Below are 17,792 nucleotides of genomic sequence, written 5' to 3' on the forward strand. Positions count from 1 at the left end.
TCACCTGACCAAAAGTCTTGTTCCTCCTGCCACCGAACTTCACTAATTCACACTATATGTAACTTTAACCTTTCCATTTCCCTTTTTAAATTTTCTAACCTACCTGCCCGATTAAGGGATCTGACATTCCTCGCTCCGATCCGTAGAATGCTAGTTTTCTTTCTCCTGATTACGACGTCCTCTTGAGTAGTCCCCCCCGGAGATCCGAATGGGGGACTATTTTACCTCCGGAATATTTTACCCAAGAGGACGCCATCATCATTTAACTATACAGTAAAGCTGCATGCCCTCGGGAAAAATTACGGCTGTGGTTTCCCCTTGCTTTCAACCGTTCGCAGTACCAGCACAAAAAAAAATGGCTCTGAGCACTATGGGACTCAACTACTGTGCTCATAAGTCCCCTAGAACTTAGAACTACTTAAACCTAACTAACCTAAGGACATCACACACATCCACGCCCGAGGCAGGATTCGAACCTGCGACCGTAGCGGTCGTGTGGTTCCAGACTGTAGCGCCCGGCCACTCCGGCCGGCAGTACCAGCACAGCAGGGCCGTTTTGGTTTGTGTTACAAGGCCAGATCAGTCAATCATCCAGACTGTTGCCCCTGCAACTACTGAAAAGGCTGCTGCCCCTCTTCAGGAACCACACGTTTGCCTGGCCTCTCAACGGATACCCCTCCGTTGTGGTTGCTCCTACGGTACGGCCATCTGTATCGCTGAGGCACGCAAGCCTCACCACCAACGGCAAGGTCCATGGTTCATGGGGGTAGCTTTCACTATTAGCGTGTTCTATTTCGATGAGCTCTCTTTCCTCTCACCATTAGGGTGTTTGATTTCGGTGAGTAACGATGGACAGATGCGCCTATCACTATCACTTCGCGGACTTTCTACCTTCTTACAATGGGTATGGTTTCACCGGCAGCCGCGTAGCGGCTAGCGCGGGAGTTACGGCGGTTGAATGCAAACGCACATCGAAATCAGCCACCACGATGGCGACGTTCGAGGGCGGCCACCAAAATCAAGTATTTCTATGGTCTAAGGATTCATCACAATCACCCTCATAGCGAACAGAAAACTATATTACTACACAAGTAGCTTATTTGGCGGAAATGTTTATGTCTAGCCATATTATTTGTACTGTACAATTATACTTGCAGTATTCAAGTAACATTTTAACATCGATGTCAACTGTTAGAACACAAATGTTTACATTTCATTGTGAATGAAATGTAGAATCAAATGCGTCGGTCCTTAATTTAAAAAACAGACACACTTGGTATTTGTCGATTACAGCGCCACTTAGAACGAATGGGTAACAATGGTTTGAGTAACCCGCCCTTTTTTTTAATACGCAGCAAAAGTAGGGATGGCTCCAGTTTGAAAATACTAAGTTCACCCCTCCCAAGCAAGTGGGGTGATTAGGAGGTGAACAAATGTAGCACACACAGATTTCCGCTTTACTAAGACTAACTTTTCACCTCGAAAAATTTTTCGCGCGATGCGTTGTTATCGAGACAAATGTGTCAAGTTAAAATAAACATCCAGTATATACATATATAGGCAAATATATATGTTGCCGACAGACCGCGCGAGATAATGCTGTTTCCATAGTGTCATATTTCGGGTTCTACTTATCACAAAGATAAGGACTTAAGTACAATATTGCACTGCCTGTGTTATTCTGAATTACGATGCCAAAGTTCCTTTGGAAATGCATGCATGTACATACGAGGGTGAGTCAAATGAAAACCTTAAATATTTTTTTAAATATTATTCATTCTGCAGAAGTGGTACAAAGCTGTATCACTTTTCAACATAATCTCCCCCACGCTCAATGCAAGTCCTCCAGCGCTTACAAAATGCATAAATCCCTTTAGAACCCTTTTGGTAGTTCGCGCAACCACTCATACACCACGTGGCGTACCTCCTCATCAGAACGGAACTTCTTTCCTCCCATTGCGTCTTTGAGTGGTCCGGATATATGAAAATCACTTGGGGTAAGGTCTGGTGAGTATGGTGGAAGAGAAAGACACTCAAAATGCAGGTCTGTGATTGTTGCAACTGTTGTACGGGCAGTGTGTGGCCTTGCATTGTCATGTTGCAAAAGGAAACCTGTTGACAGCAATCCACGTCGCTTTGATTTGGTTGCAGGCCGCAGATGATTTTTTAGGAGAACTGTGTATGATGCACTGGTGACAATGGTCCCTCTAGGCATGTAATGCTCCAAAATGACGCATTTTTCTTCCCAAAAGAGAGTCAACATAACCTTCCTTGCTAATGGTTCTGTTCGAAACTTCTTTGGTTTTGGTGATGAGGAATGGCGCCATTCCTTGGTCGTTCTCTTCATTCCCGGTTGGTGGAAGTGAACCCAGGTTTCGTCCCCAGTAAAGATTCTTGCAAGGAAGCCATCACCTTCTCGTTCAAAGCGCCGAAGAAATTCTTCACAAGCATCAACACGTCGTTCTCTCAATTCAGGAATCAGGTGCCGTGGCACCCATCTTGCAGACACTTTGCGAAACTGGAGCACATCATGCGCAATGTGGTGTGCTGACCCATGACTAATCTGTATCAGGCTGCAACGTCATTCAGTGTCACTCTGCGGTTTTCCTTCACTATGACTTGAACTGCTGCAATGTTCTGTGGACTCACAATTCGTTGTGCCTGACCTGGACGAGGAGCATCATCCACTGAACTCACACCATTTGCGGACTTCCTACTCCATTCGTAGACTTGCTGCTGTGACAGACATGCATCACCGTACTGAACCTTCATTCGTCGATGAATTTCAATAGCTTTCACACCTTCACTACGCAAAAACCGAATAACAAAAAAATGGTTCAAATGGCTATGAGCACTATAGGACTTAACACTACTACTTAAACATAACTAACCTAAGGACATGCCCGAGGCAGGATTCGAACCTGCGACCGTAGCGGTCGCTCGGTTCCAGACTCTAGCGCCTAGAACCGCACGGCCGCTCCGGCCGGCCAAACCGAATAACAGAAATCTGTTCTTCCCTGGTGCAAGTCGCAAGTGGGACGGTCATCTTTATACTGATACTGCAATGGTATGTGTGCATCTGTACTATGCTGCCACCTACAGGCCATTCTGCACGCTGTTTGTGGCACGCTTACCAACTTACAGGATAACGACGCGAAATTTCGATTTGTTATTACAAATTTAAGGTTTTCATTTGACTCACCCTCGTACATATACACAAGCATATTCGCAGAGGGTGCAGGAACAGCCACTACGGCGTTGTGAAATGTATGAAATGTATTTGCAATTGCGAATATGGACAAGTGGAATGACGGCAGTGAAAATTTGTGCTGGGCTGGGACTCGAACGCGTATTTCCCGCTTATCGCGAGCGATTGGCGTACTGTTAGGCTATTCAAGCACGACTGACGGCCACACCCAAAGTTCCATATGTCGTCAACCATATATTTACAGCCTGTACTCGCACATCCGTCATGTATATTCTTGTACAGGCGAGACATTTTACTTGAAAATAGCTTGCCCCGTATTGGCAGATAAATACAATATTTCAGTGCCTGTGTTATTCTGAATTACGATATAATTTCCCTTTGGACACGCATGCATGTCCATTATACAGCTGATGGTTGTCCATATTCGCAATTGCGAATACATTTAACATAATTCATAACGGCTGTAGTCGCCACAGTGCCTGTTCCGTTGGACATGCATGCACGTCCAAAGGAAGGTCGCATCGTAATGCAGAGTAACACAGGCACTGCTATATCGTATTTATCTACCGACACCGGGCAAACTACTTTCAAGTAAAATGTCTCGCCTGTACAGAAATACATATAACTGACGTACTAGCCGCGCGGGGTGGCCGCGCTGTTTGAGGCGTTTATCATGGGCTGGGTGGCCACTCCTGCCGGAGGTTCGAGTTCTCCCTCGGGCTTGGGTGTGCGTGTTGTTCTTAGCACAAGTTAGTTTAACTTAGTTTAAGAAGTGTGTAAGTCTAGAGACCGATGACCTATGCAGTTTGGTCCCTTAGGAATTCACACGCATTTGAACATTTTGCACGTACGAATATAGGTTTAGACATATGTTTGACGACATACGGAAGTTTGGGTCTGGCCATGAGTTGTGGTCGGATAGCCTAGCAGTAAGGTCACCACTCGAAGAAGCGAGAAATGCGCTTTCGAGTCCCGGGTCGGCACCAATTTTCATTGTCGTCATTCCATTACACAGCTGATGGTTGTCCACATTCTCAACTGCGAATACGTTCAACGTATTTGAATCCCTATCGGAAGAAGTGGCGTAATGCAGGTATCCTGCGGTATAAGATCCAAACAGGAGCTAAACTGTCGCTCTACAGTAGGCGCTTCGCGGCTCTACCGATATGCCGAAAGTGGTACTTCAGTGATCACAAATGAGCTAAAAAGGCCTTAAGGTCTTAACATGCCCGAAAATAACTTGAAATGACTTCCAAAAATTATGTAAAACCTTAAAGACTGCGAAATGTTTCTAACAGCATTTTTACTGTTTTAAAATACGAATCATAAACTGGGCCTTTTCCATAGATTGCGATCGATAAGCAAAATATCCAGAGAAAATTTAAAGCAAACTATTTTTCCTTATCCTTAGATTATGCGTACTTATTTGTTGTTTGCATATGTCAAAGTATATAAATGTGTCGAAGTATACAAATAAACCGACAAAACTTTAATGGCATATAGAATTCATCCTACATACGCAGCGCACCCTGGCTGTAGAAGGGAAAAGAAGGGAACCAGTGGAAAAATACTCCAGTCGGAGTACAAGAAAGGCTAATATATCCCTCTTTAAAACACTCTGACAGAAAAGTGGGGTACCAGTTGCCTCAACCCACATTCTACCTTCCTCACCACGCATGCAAATATATTCGCGATTTTTTGTGCTCAAAAGGAGTAGCACAGAGGCAGTGAAGGTGTAACTGAGAGAAAACAGTACCTTTGGGAGAGAAAGAGAATGGATACAGTGGTGGTGGGAGAGAGAAAGTGGCACTGAAAGAGAAAGAGAGACGGATGAAGTAAATAGCAGTGGGACACAAAGAGAGAGGAGATGGTGATGGTCAGTGAGAGACAGTGACAGTAAAAGACAAGAGAGGTGGCTGGAGGCAGAAGTGGTGGGAGCAAAAGAGAGAGGGGACAGTGGAAATGAAAACTACATAAAAGTGGAAACCATACATAGGCTTGAGATGTCTGGGCCCTCCAAGACCAGCGAACTTCAACAAGTAGGCACAGGGGAGGGCGCATTTTGGATCGAAATTTTAAATGTGTGGGTATAGAGGAAAACCCTCCCATAATTTTTGAGCTGCAAACGTACGATGGAGATAGTGACAGCTGCAAAGAAAGACAGAAAGAGAGAGTATAAGCGACAGAAGACACAGCGACAGTGGGGTAAGTGTAAATCAGTGCGAGAAAAGAGACAGTCGGAGAGAGACATGGGGGTATATGCACAGTGGCAGTGAGAGGAGGATGTTGAGTTTGAAGGCTTACCACAAAGAAAGACCGGGTAAGAGGGTGTAGAATGGTCTGTGTTAAAGGAAGGCGAATTGTTCATGTGCCAAAATTTTTTCTAGGAAGGCAGAATGATTGAGGCAGCTGGTTCCCGACTTTTCTGTCAGGGTCTTTTCTGCTCCAACAGGAACGCTTTTCCGCTGGTTACAATACGTTCCATATTATTCATTTAAAATTACACAAGATAGAAAATCGTGAATTGTGTATGAATAAATATGAAACCGTGGAACGACGCTAACGAGCATGATGGAAACCAAAAGGCAGTTTATTGCTGTAACAAGATTTCATGACGCCTTGCTTATCAGATGGTGTTGCACGTGAGCCGGAACTGTGAGAAAGATACTGCTAGGGACAGATTAACTCAACTCAGTCTCATAAACACTTAGAGAAATTACGTCGTAGATTGTGAAATTGTTTTACCGGTGATTATCGACAGATAACTGTTGCTGGCACACATCCTGGTTATGTAGCCTACTCTGTAATTGTCTCTGTTTGATATCAGACTGAGAATAAAGATAATCGGCCACAATCTGCAGGCATTTTTAGATTCTGTGAAAGAGAGATATACGACGGATGCTGACATTCCTATGAGACACATTTGTGTATACTCCGACATTTCACGACTGTTGGAAAATGGCTCCCTTATCTAGGGAAGGACTACCCTCATTCTCAGCACAGCTTTGTAAACATATAATAAAAACTGATGTAAGACATCTCCTATTGGTGCATTAGAATGACCAGTAAAGGGAAAATGTTAAACAACATCGATATGTGCTTATCTTCATTTTCTTTCATATATACAGCTACAAGGTCCATTCCCAAAGTGAAGGGAAGCATTTGTGTTGATGCAAGAAATAAGAGAATGGAAAGTGTAATTGTGACGTGTCTATCACCATTTTTATGCATAGCCCTAATTTCCTCCCGTTGTTGTTATGGTCTTCAGTCCGAAGCCTGATTTGGTGCAACGTTCCGTGTTACTCATCCTGTGGAAGCCTCTTCATCTCTGAATAACTACTGCAACCTACATCGTATTTAATCTGCTTACTGCACTCATATCTTGGTTTCCTTCTACTATTTTAGCCCCCACACTTCCCTTCAGTACTAAACTGGCGATACCTTGACGTCTCAAAACGTGTCCTACCAACCAGTCCCTTCTTTAATGAAGTTGTGCCACAAATTTTTCTCCCCAATTCTATTCAGTATCTCCTCATCAGTACATGATCTACTCACCTAATCTTCAGCATTTTTCCGTAGCATGACATTTCAAAAACTTCTACTCTCTTCTTGTATATTTGATGTTAACAAATTTCTCTTCTGCAGAAAAGCTGTTCTTGCCACTGCCAGTCTGCATTTTATATCCTTTGAACATCGGCCATTATCAGCTATTTTACTGCACAAATAGCAACACTCATCTACTACTTTTAGTTTGTCGTTTCCTAATTTAATTCCCTCGACATCGCCTGATGTAATTCGACTACATGCCAGTATCCTTGTCTTGCTTTTGTTGATATTCGTCTTATATCCTCCTTTCAAGACACTGTCCATTCCGCTCAACTGTTCTTTCAAGCCCTTTACAATTTTGTCGGCAAACCTTAAAGCTTTTGTTTCCTCTTCCTGAACTATAATTCCTTCACCACATTTTTCTTTGGTTTCCTCTACCGGGTGCTCAATGTACAGATTGGATGACATCGGGAATAGGCTGCAGACCTGTCGCTCTCCCTTTTCAACCACTGGTTTCCTCTCACGCCCTCTACGCTTATAACTGCCGTCTCCTTTCTGGACAAGTTGTAAATAGTCCCTCGCTCCTGTATTTTACACCTGCTGCCTTCAGAATTTCAGGCAACGCGTTGGAGTCAACAGTGTCAAACGCTTTCTTTAAGTCTACAAATGCTGAAGGGGTTGCACAAAAACGTGGCAACACCAAAAACACAACACATTACCATGTCCGATACAGTGTAGTAAATCTGTTGGCACTCAAAACAGCTTCCAGTCGTCTCGAAGAGATAAACACAGGTCCTGTACGGTTTTCAAAGAAATCTTCGCGCATTCTTCCAGCAAAATATTGGCGGGTACAGGTAAAGATGATGCAGGTGGATAGTGATCACGCATCCTTCTCTCCAAAGTAGACCACAAAGGCTTAATAATAAAGAGGTCTGCTGGCTTTGGTGGTAAAGGGAGATGCGAGACAATTCATCCTCGTACTCACAAAACCAGTCCTGGACAATCCTAGCTGTGAGAACAGGGGCCCTGTCGTCTTGGCACATAGCATCATCAGTGGGCAACATACACTGTACCATCGGATGGACCTGATCGCTCAAAATGATCACATAATCGTTGGCAGTAATAGAAACAATGGGAGCCAAGGAATACCACGATATTGCTGCACAGATCATAACCGAATCCCATCTATGTTTCACTCTCGGGATGTAAAGTCTGCCAGAAATTGGAAGCTGGGAGCAACAAGACTCATTCGACAAAATGATGTTCTTCCGTTGCTCCATATTCCAGGTTTTATGGTTTCGTCATACCTGATGAGTGGCTTAGGAATTCCAACACGTTCTGCAATTCCCTGTTGATGGATTTCCCTTCGTATTGCTTTGGTGCTGATACGTATTGCGAAAGCGACATTCAGTTCTGCAGTAACTTTTGTAGCTGTCGTCCTCTTATTTTTCGTCACAGTCCTCTTCGATGATTGGTAAACGTTTCAGCCCCCTTTCTTACGGAAGCACCCACCATACAGTCATCAAAAATTTGCCCACGTTAGAAGTTATTTAGCTCCAGCATAACGCACTCACAACTACACCTAACACTCTTCTGACCACGACTGACACATGCAACGTTTTGAAGAGATAGCACTGCTACCGTACATAGCCATTTATAACAGCGCAACGTGCAGGCTGGGCTAGTATCTGCATTTCTGATAAAGCACGCATTTCTCGCCGTGTTTCCATATTTCTTGACCAACCCCTGTGTAAATGTAGCTTTGCCTTTCCTTAACTTATCCTCTAAGATAAGTCGTAGGGTCAGTACTGACTCGCGTTTTCCAACGTTCACCATGTGATCAAAAGTGCCCGGAGACCTGGCTGGAAATGACTTACAAGTTCGTGGCATCCTCCATCGATAATGGTGGAATTCAGTATGATGTTGGCACATTCTTAGCCTTGATGACAGCTTCCACTCTCGCAGGCACACGTTCAGTCTGATGCTGCAAGGTTTCTTGGAGAATGGCAGCCCATTCTACACGGAGTGCTGCACTGAGGAGAGGTATCAATGTCGGTCGGTGAGGCCTGGCACGAAGTCGTCGTTCCAAAACATCCCAAACATGTTCTATAGGACTCTGCGCAGGCCACTCCATTATAGGGATGTTATTGTCGAGTAACCACTTCGCCACGGACGTGCATTATGAACAGGTGCTCGATCGTGTTGAAAGGTGCAATCGCCATCCGCAAATTGCTTTTCAACAGTGGAAAGCAAGAAGGTGCTAAAAACATCAATGTAGGCATGTGCTGTGATTGTGCCTCGCAAAACAACAAGAGGTGCAAGCCCTCTCCATGAAAAACACCACCACCTACGAATTTTACTGTTGGCCCTACACTCGCTGGCAGATGACGTTCACCGGGCATTCGCCATACACACACCTTGCCATCGGATCGCCACATTGTGTACCTTGATTCGTCACTCCACACAACGTTTTTCCACTGTTCAATCATCCAATGTTTACGCTTCCTACACCAAGCGAGGCGTCGTTTGGCATTTACCGGCGTAATGTGTGGCTTATGAGCAGCCGCTCGACCATGAAATCCATGTTTTCTCAACTCCCGACAGTCATAGTGCTTGCAGTGGATCCTGATGTAGTTTGGAATTCCTGTGTGATGGTCTGGATAGATGTGTGCCTATTACACATTACGGCTCTCTTCAACTGTCGGCGGTCTCTGTCAGTCAACAGATGAGGTCGTCCTGTACGCTTTTGTGTTTTACATGTCCCTTCACGTTTCCACTTCCCTATCCCCTCGGAAACAGTGGACCTAGAGATGTTTAGGTTTGTGGAAATCTTGCGTACAGATGTTCAAACAAGGGACACCCACTCACCTGACAACGTTCGAAGTCCGTGAGTTCCGCTGCGCGCCCCATTCTGCTCTCTCACAATGTCTAATGACTGCTGAGATCGCTGATATGGAGTACCTGGCAGTAGGTGGCAGCACAATCCACCTAATATGAAAAAGTATGTTTTTGGGGGTGTCCGGATACTTTTTTGTGTCTCCGGAACCCAAACTGATCTCCCCTAAGGTCGGCTTCTACCAGTTTCTCTGTTCTTCTGTTAATAATTCGTGTTATTACTCGTATTTCGCAACCATGACACACTGAACTGCTAGTTCGGTAAAATTCACATCTGTCAGCGCTGCTTTCTTTGGAATTCGAGTTATTTCGAGGGGTGTGTGGAAAGTATTCCTCCAAATTTTTTATTATGTTCTCAATTCCGACCGAGGTATTACACGTCGTGCAAGTTACTCGACGACTTTCCCGCTTCTCTGGCGCAAGTTGAAACCCTCTGCCGCTAGAGGGCTCCGAATTGTAGCGTGTAACATGGCGGTGTGTAAAGTAACTACTATGTCGCTGCGTGAGAACCTAGAAGTACGAATTCGAAGAGCTCGTCCACACATGGAGCACCCTCTTCCTCAACATGACAATACCAGACCGCACACGATCTCTGAGACATCTGCATCAATCCGACGCCTCGGTTTCAGTCTCATCGATCATCCTCCACACAGTTACGTTTTGGCCGCATCCAATTTTCAGAACATCTTAGAGGGATTAACTTTGATAGTCATCAAGCGGTGCAAGCAGAGGCAAGATTGTGGCTCCATTATCGAAGTCAAACGTTCTACCGTGATGGTATCAATAATAAACTGGTCTGCCGTAAGGAGAAATATACGTTCGTCACCAGGGTGACTGTTGACAAATAAACATACAGACTGGAAGAATATAGATTTAGAATGTTAATAAACTTTGTTTATTTAAAAAGCTTTAAGAGATTTTACATAAACAATTCGGAGGCATTACTTTCCAGCAAGCTCTCGGTCTCTCATCTTTAAATCTGAGGAAATTTTGCCTTTCTCAATACGTCTTGCGTACCGGGCGGAATGGTTTTGTCATAGCTGACTCTCCCAAGAATATCTGCAACTCTGACCCATTCTCAACTACTCTAAGGGCCTTTTTTCGTCTTAAGTCTTTCAGTGCCCTGTCCGTTTCTTCTCGCAGTATCACATCTTCCATCTCATCTCCATCCTCTTCTCTTTCTATAATATTTCCTTCAAGTTCATTTCCCTTGTATTTTCCTTTTCAGCTTTCCCTTCTTTGCTTAGTAATGGTTTTCCATCTGAGCTCTTGAGGACCATATATCTGCTTCTCTTTTCTCCGCTGAGCGCTATTAGCCGAGCGGTCTTGGGCGCTGCAGTCATGGACTGTGCAGCTAGTCCCAGCGGAGGTTCGAGTCCTTTCTCGGGCATGGGTGTGTGTGTTTGTCCTTAGGATAATTTAGGTTAAGTAGTGTGTAACCTTAGGGACTGATGACCTTAGCAGTTAAGTCCCATAAGATTTCACACACATTTGAACATTTTTCTCTTTTCTCCAAAGGTCTCTTTAATTCTCCTATAGGCGGTATCTGGCTTTTCCTAAGTTATACAAGCTTCCACATCCTTATATTTGTCCTCTTTCCATTGTTGCGTAGCCAGTTCCTGCCAGTCTAATGTTTTAGACGTTTATATTCCCTTTCGCCTGCATCGTTTGCTGCATTTTTATATTTTGTGTAATATGATATCCAAGGATTTCTACTATTCCTTGTCTTTTAGCTATGTGATCCTCTGCTGTCTTCACTATTTCATTTCTCAAAGCAATCTATTTGTATCCCAGTGTATTCCTTTTCCCTGTTTCACTCAATAGTTACCTGATGCTCCTGCTGAAACTCTCATTAATCTCTGATTCTTTCAGCTTCTCCGTGTCCCATCTCCATAATTTCCTACCTTTTTGCAATTTCTTCAGTTTTAATCCACAGTTCATTGCCAGTAAACTGTGGTCAGAGTCCACATCCGTCCCTGGAAACATCCTACAGTTTAAAAATTGGTTCCGAAGTCATTAAATAATCGATTTGCAACATTCCATTGTCTCCACGTCTCTTCCACGTATACAATCTTCTTTTATAATTCTTATACCAAGTGTTAGCGTTGATTAAACCATGCTCTGTGAAAATTCTGCCAGGTAGTTTCGTCTTTCATTCCTGTCCCCCTAGGCCATATTGACCTATTTTTCCTTCTGTTCCTTTTCCTATATCCGATTTCCAGCAACCCGTTGCAATAAAATTTTTTCTCCCTTAACTGCCTGAGTAATATCTTTTATCTCATTATACACTTTATGCAGTGTCTTCATGATCTGCGGAACTAGTTGGCAAATACACCTGTACTACTGTGGTGGGTGTTGGCTTCGTGTCTAACTTCGCTACGACAATGCGTTCACTATGTTGTTTGTAGTAGCTTAACCGCATTCCTATTTTCTTATTCATTATTAGACCTACTCCTGCGTACCTCTATCTAATTTTGTATAAATATCCCTATGTTCACCTGTCCCTCTTGCCACCGATTTTCATTAATACTCACTATGTCTAACTTTAACCTATCCGTTTCCCTTTGTAAATTTTCTTACCTACCAGCGCGATAAAGGGATCTGACATTCCATGCTCCAAGCCTGGTGACAACACTCTACTGAGTAGTCCTCGCCCGCAGATCGGAATGGGAGGGACTGTTTTATCTCCGTAATATTTTACCCAAGAGGATACCATCTTCATTTAACCATACAGCATGACCTTGGGATAAATAACCACACAGCATGCAGTTGGGATAAATAACGACTGTGTTTTCCCTCTACTTTCAACCATTCACAGTAACACCACAGCAAGGCCATGTTGGTTGATGTTACAAGGCAAAATCAGTCAATCATCGAGATTATGGCCCTGCAACTACTGAAAATGCTATTGCCCATCTTCATCAACAACAATTCTGTCCAGCCTCTCAAAAGATACCTCTCCATTTTGGTTGCTCTTACGGTACGACTGTATGTGAGGCACGAAAGCCTCCCCATCGAGGCAAAGTCCATGGTTCATGGGGGATATTTCCTCTTAAAGACGTTTAAATTCATGAAAAAGTTTTTAGATCTTCACAGAAAACTGCGCCAGTCGCTAACAGATAGATTTACACGCGTTGCATTTACTCAGTACACAACTTACAATACAGTAGCCTTTACACACAACTACGCGTTGCGAGCGTTTGAACTATAGTTGTCTCGCCTACAGGCATCGTACTGTCCTTTATATCTTGTCAATTCTGTCCAAAATACCTCGCATCAAATGACGCTGTTTTACACAGAGCTTTTTAATAACAGGCAGAACTGTCAAGGCGCAAACCTCTTCACAAGATGCAGAGATAGATGATCCTCCCTGGTGGCGAATGTGGAGTAAATGATTAAAAATTTCTGTTCCAATTTTGCATTTCCTTGATTGTGGTTGGTTGGTTGGTTTGGGGAAGGAGACCAGACAGCGTGGTCATCGGTCTCATCGGATTAGGGAAGGATGGGGAAGGAAGTCGGCCGTGCCCTTTCAGAGGAACCATCCCCGCATTTGCCTGGAGTGATTTAGGGAAATCACGGAAAACCTAAATCAGGATGGCCGGACGCGGGATTGAACCGTCGTCCTCCCGAATGCGAGTCCAGTGTCTAACCACTGCGCCACCCCGCTCGGTCCTTGATTGTGCTAGCAGTATCTGAGGTGGTGTTTTTTTCAACGAATACTGTTCCTCCTCTGAAAAATCCCCCTAGATACCTACAATGGCACGTCAGATTTGTGGTAGGCTATAGATTCACAATAAACATGATAGTTGGTGATACTTTCTGGTACAAGACTGACGAAAAAAGTACACTCCTCATGGCACCAAAGTGTGACCACGGCATCCCAACGCATACCTAGGACAGTGCTGCGGGAACCTGACACCACGTATCACATGGACCGTGTGAGTGTCTCATAACAGCGAAGAAGTTACATATCAAGTAACACAGAAATCAGCTGTTGGTAACTTCAAAGTGATGCAGGAAACTAGCATCTCAACTGTATGTCGAAAGTATCCCGACGAAAACACATTCTGATTTTCAGATGTAACATCTCATTCATTACGGAAGAAGCTAGCTGTTGTACGGTTGGCACTGATTTCTCCACAACGAGAGAGACTTAGAGAGAGGAGGGATGAGTGTGTGGTATGACTGAAAGTGTTAAGTATTACGTCAGCTATTCCAAGAAATTAACCATGAACTTTCCAAATTCAGATAAAGTGGTTTTTAAATTCATCGTAAAAGACATCTTTAGGCATAAAACAGATAATTAGATACATTCCACGGCATTCATCGTGATTACTGACCAGTAACACCGCAGTTTTGAAATTCCTGACAGCTCCCTTACCTCAGTTCACTCCTAGCGTAAACACCTCTAACCGGCAGCAGGCAATTGTGCAGACTGACGTGCAGGTGGTTCGTAACCGGCTGCTGACTTCCCTTCCGATATATATATCGGGGGAAGAGCCTTGTCACGCCGGTCAGAGATTGCAGAGATATCCGTGTCGGAGAACAGCACACAGGACATTGCACAATGCACAGTGATGACGCAGTTCCGTTACAAGTCTACAGTGTCCCAGGCTCTTTTGACATTTGAGACGTCACAAGTCTGTGGTAACTGTGAATATTCTACGTCTATATCTACACTCTGCAAGGCATCTACCGGTGTGTGCCAGAGGGTATGTCAGGTGCAACTATTGATACTCTCTCTTCCTGTTAAATTCGTGAAAAGTATGTGGGAAGCACGTTCGTTAGTAAGGTTCCAAATGAACTCTAGTTTCTCTGATTTACTCATCGTGATCATTTCACGGAACGTATGAGACAAGATGAATTTAATATGTTGTCCGATTCATCTTGGAAAGTACGATCTCCAGATTTTGGTAATGTACGAGTATATCTCTCTACGAAGCGCAACGCTCCTCTATCGTCTGCCACTGGAGTTTGTTGAGCATCCTAGCAAGGACCTATATAAATATACATTTTGTAATTCTTGTGGGAGCTATAATCTATGTTGTGTCGGATGCAGAGCACTAGAAAGAGTACCTATATGTTCTCCAATTCCTGACCCATTTGTTAAATTGTTAAAGGAGTTAGAGGCATATGATATGGTGTATGACCGAAATCAGGAGGCTCTTGACGAAGAACTTATCATACAGTTAGAAGAGAAACAAAAAGAATGTGATAAGGAATTCGTCACACAGATAGACATAAAACTAGATACTAAAATCAAAGCGAACGCGAAATTTTGGAGATTAAAAGTTGCAAGGAAATACCAGATTTGGTACTATCCTTGTTTCAGATGTACAGAATGTACACTCGCCACAAATCACAATAAAAGACAGCACACAGAAATTATCCACAGAACCAGAAAAATTAGACATCAGGCTTAAGGAACATATACACAAGCGCTTTGCACCTGAATCAGAAAGATGGAAGAGGATTTTAATAACTGGATAAAGGCAAAAGATTTGGAGATAAGCGGTCTAGTTAATTCTGAACTGAAAACTGCTATCCAACTGTCCAACACGCTAGCATAGAAGCATCTTTTGGCAGCTGTGAGCCCGCAGAAGCGCTTAATATTAGATGATACAGCTCTTTGGGTAACGGAGTCTGCAGAGAGCTGTTACAATGCGGTAGAAGGGGGAGAAGATCGATGCAAACAACTGCAGGGGAATATCGCTATTTGAGGTTGGACACAAAGTGCCATCGAAACTCTTCCTGGAGAGATTAGCACAACTAATAGAAAGTAAAGACTGTCAAATTCGATTTAGGAAAAGAAGAGGACGTTTTACTTTGAAACAACTGATAGAAGGCAGACAGTGTAGAACAAAAAGACAGTACCTTCGTGGACTTCACGAAGCCATGTGACTCCAACAATAGAAAGGCTCCTGGAAGGATCCTGAGGAACTGAGGACTAGGCAGCCGTACTCGAGAACTAATAACGAAAATTCTGCCAGACAGTAAGACGAGGGTGAGTATCAGAGGAGCACTATGGGGAGAGTTTTCAGATCAAAACCTGTGTCAGGCAGGGACTGGATAATCACCTTTTTTTTCAGCAGAGCACTGGACGAGGTAATCAAACAGTGGTGAGCAATAAACGAGGTATACCAAAGACGCACATGAGGCCAATAAAGGAAAATAGGTCCCAAATGGACTGCCTAGCCCTTTTGACGACATAGCGATAATAACTGAGAAAGAAGAAGACGCAAAGACACAACTGGACAACCTAGATAAGGTAACCGGAAGGATGGGACTTGGCATAGCCTACGATAAGACAAAGGTATCGTATTGAAGACCCATGCGGATTTCAAAACACCAAAAGACACCAAACAAAACGTGGACTAATTTATTTGGGGAAAAATATAACAACAAGGAACAAGATAAATGAGGGAATAATAGAGAGGATGAAGGAGATGAGGTCAGACTTTTGTATGACCGGAGATATATGCGATTAAAAGAACATACACTGTGCAACATAATTAAAGGATCACTTTTTGAAACCCTGTAATTGCCTCCCAAGTTTGAAATTTGGCTGAAAGGTGCCTACAACCTTCTTTTGTAATGGTGCACACTGCCCCATCGCGCCGTCACTCTAGGGCTAAGCGACGCTTCAGACAGCAAGGTTCCGACACATGCGACGGAAAGTCCAGAGCTCAGAAGTGGTTCAATAGTACCAAATTTCGCACACTTCTACTCCATGCCACAGATGACGTGTCATTTGATGGGAAGGTCATTACACCTCCTCTTACCCACATTTCACCCCACCATTTGACGCCTCTGCGATGGCGACCGCATTTGATGTTGAAATCATGCGTGTTTTTTTACGGGTGGCCAAGAAGAACATCTCAGATGACCGCTGCTCATAATCGACACGAAAAGGCCTCAAGAGGTGACATACATGGAGTCAATGAAACCTCCCCTTCCCTAGGTGCGTTCATTTTCACACATTTCGCGCTCGAAGACGACAATTTGCAGGGCGATGTACAACAGGATGATGTTCTTGACAAATTTTGCCACTGGTGACACCCTCGCACCTCCCCCCTCCCGGACGATTTAACCATTTTCTAAGGACATCGTGGGTCTGTAGTCCCAATGAATGGGGTCTCACCCCCCTCGCTGACCCGAAGTCTTGATCTGAAATGCAGGGTGGAAACACTGGGGCCAATCCAGAACCATTCGACGAAATTTGAACATGATCAGGAGCAGAAAATCGTGTTTATGCTTTTTCATCCCCCCTTATTCGCGCCATCCTGTGGCACAGAAGGGAGCGACATTGACATGTGCGTCAATGAAACAGCAAAGGACCCCCCCCCCCCCCCCCCTAAGAGCTCCAGTCCAGTAGCACCCGTGGTGCCACATGACTGTTTTGTTGGGCTCTTTTAAAATGTCCTTGTACAGAAATACTCATTCAGCGATCCCTACCGCAGGCAGGACAGGCAACCCACTCCACACTAGCACCTGCCAACAAAGGCGTGATGGTGGCGCTGATGACTGATGGTGTTGCCAAACAGAGGGTCTTAGAGGGATCCTTTTCCGTTTCATTCAAGTGTGTTTCTATGTAGCATCATCCCATACACACTCCTCAGGGGGAACTGGAAAGCATAAACATCATTTTATGCTTCGGATCACGTTCAAATCTCAATGATTTTGAAAAGTACCTGGCGGTTCCACAACGTATACGAAAACAAAACTTGCTACACTTCAAAGAGGTGAGACCACTTTCAGTGGGGCTGCAGCCCCGCGATGTCCTTAAAAAAGTGGTTGAATAATCCAGGAAGTGTTTAACAGTAGCAAATTTTGCCAAGAACATGGTCCTGTTGTGCACGGCACTGCAAAATGTCGTTTTCGAGAGTTAAATGTGTGAAAATGAATGCCACTAGGAAAGCAGTGGTTTTATTGACTTTCTTTATGCCACATTCTGACTTCTTTCCATGTCGGTTATAGAGGCAGTGTGTCTGAAATGTCGTCCTCGGTCACGGTAAGAAACGCAAATATTTTTACCGTTAGGCGTCGCGGTTCTGATCTCCGTCGCAGAGGCGTCAAGCTAAGGGGTGAAATGTGGCTAAAAGGGTGTTTCACGACCTTCCCATAGTGCGACATGTCCACGATG

Source organism: Schistocerca cancellata, chromosome 2 (genome assembly GCF_023864275.1).
Source record: "Schistocerca cancellata isolate TAMUIC-IGC-003103 chromosome 2, iqSchCanc2.1, whole genome shotgun sequence".
NCBI classification, from domain to species: domain Eukaryota; kingdom Metazoa; phylum Arthropoda; class Insecta; order Orthoptera; family Acrididae; genus Schistocerca; species Schistocerca cancellata.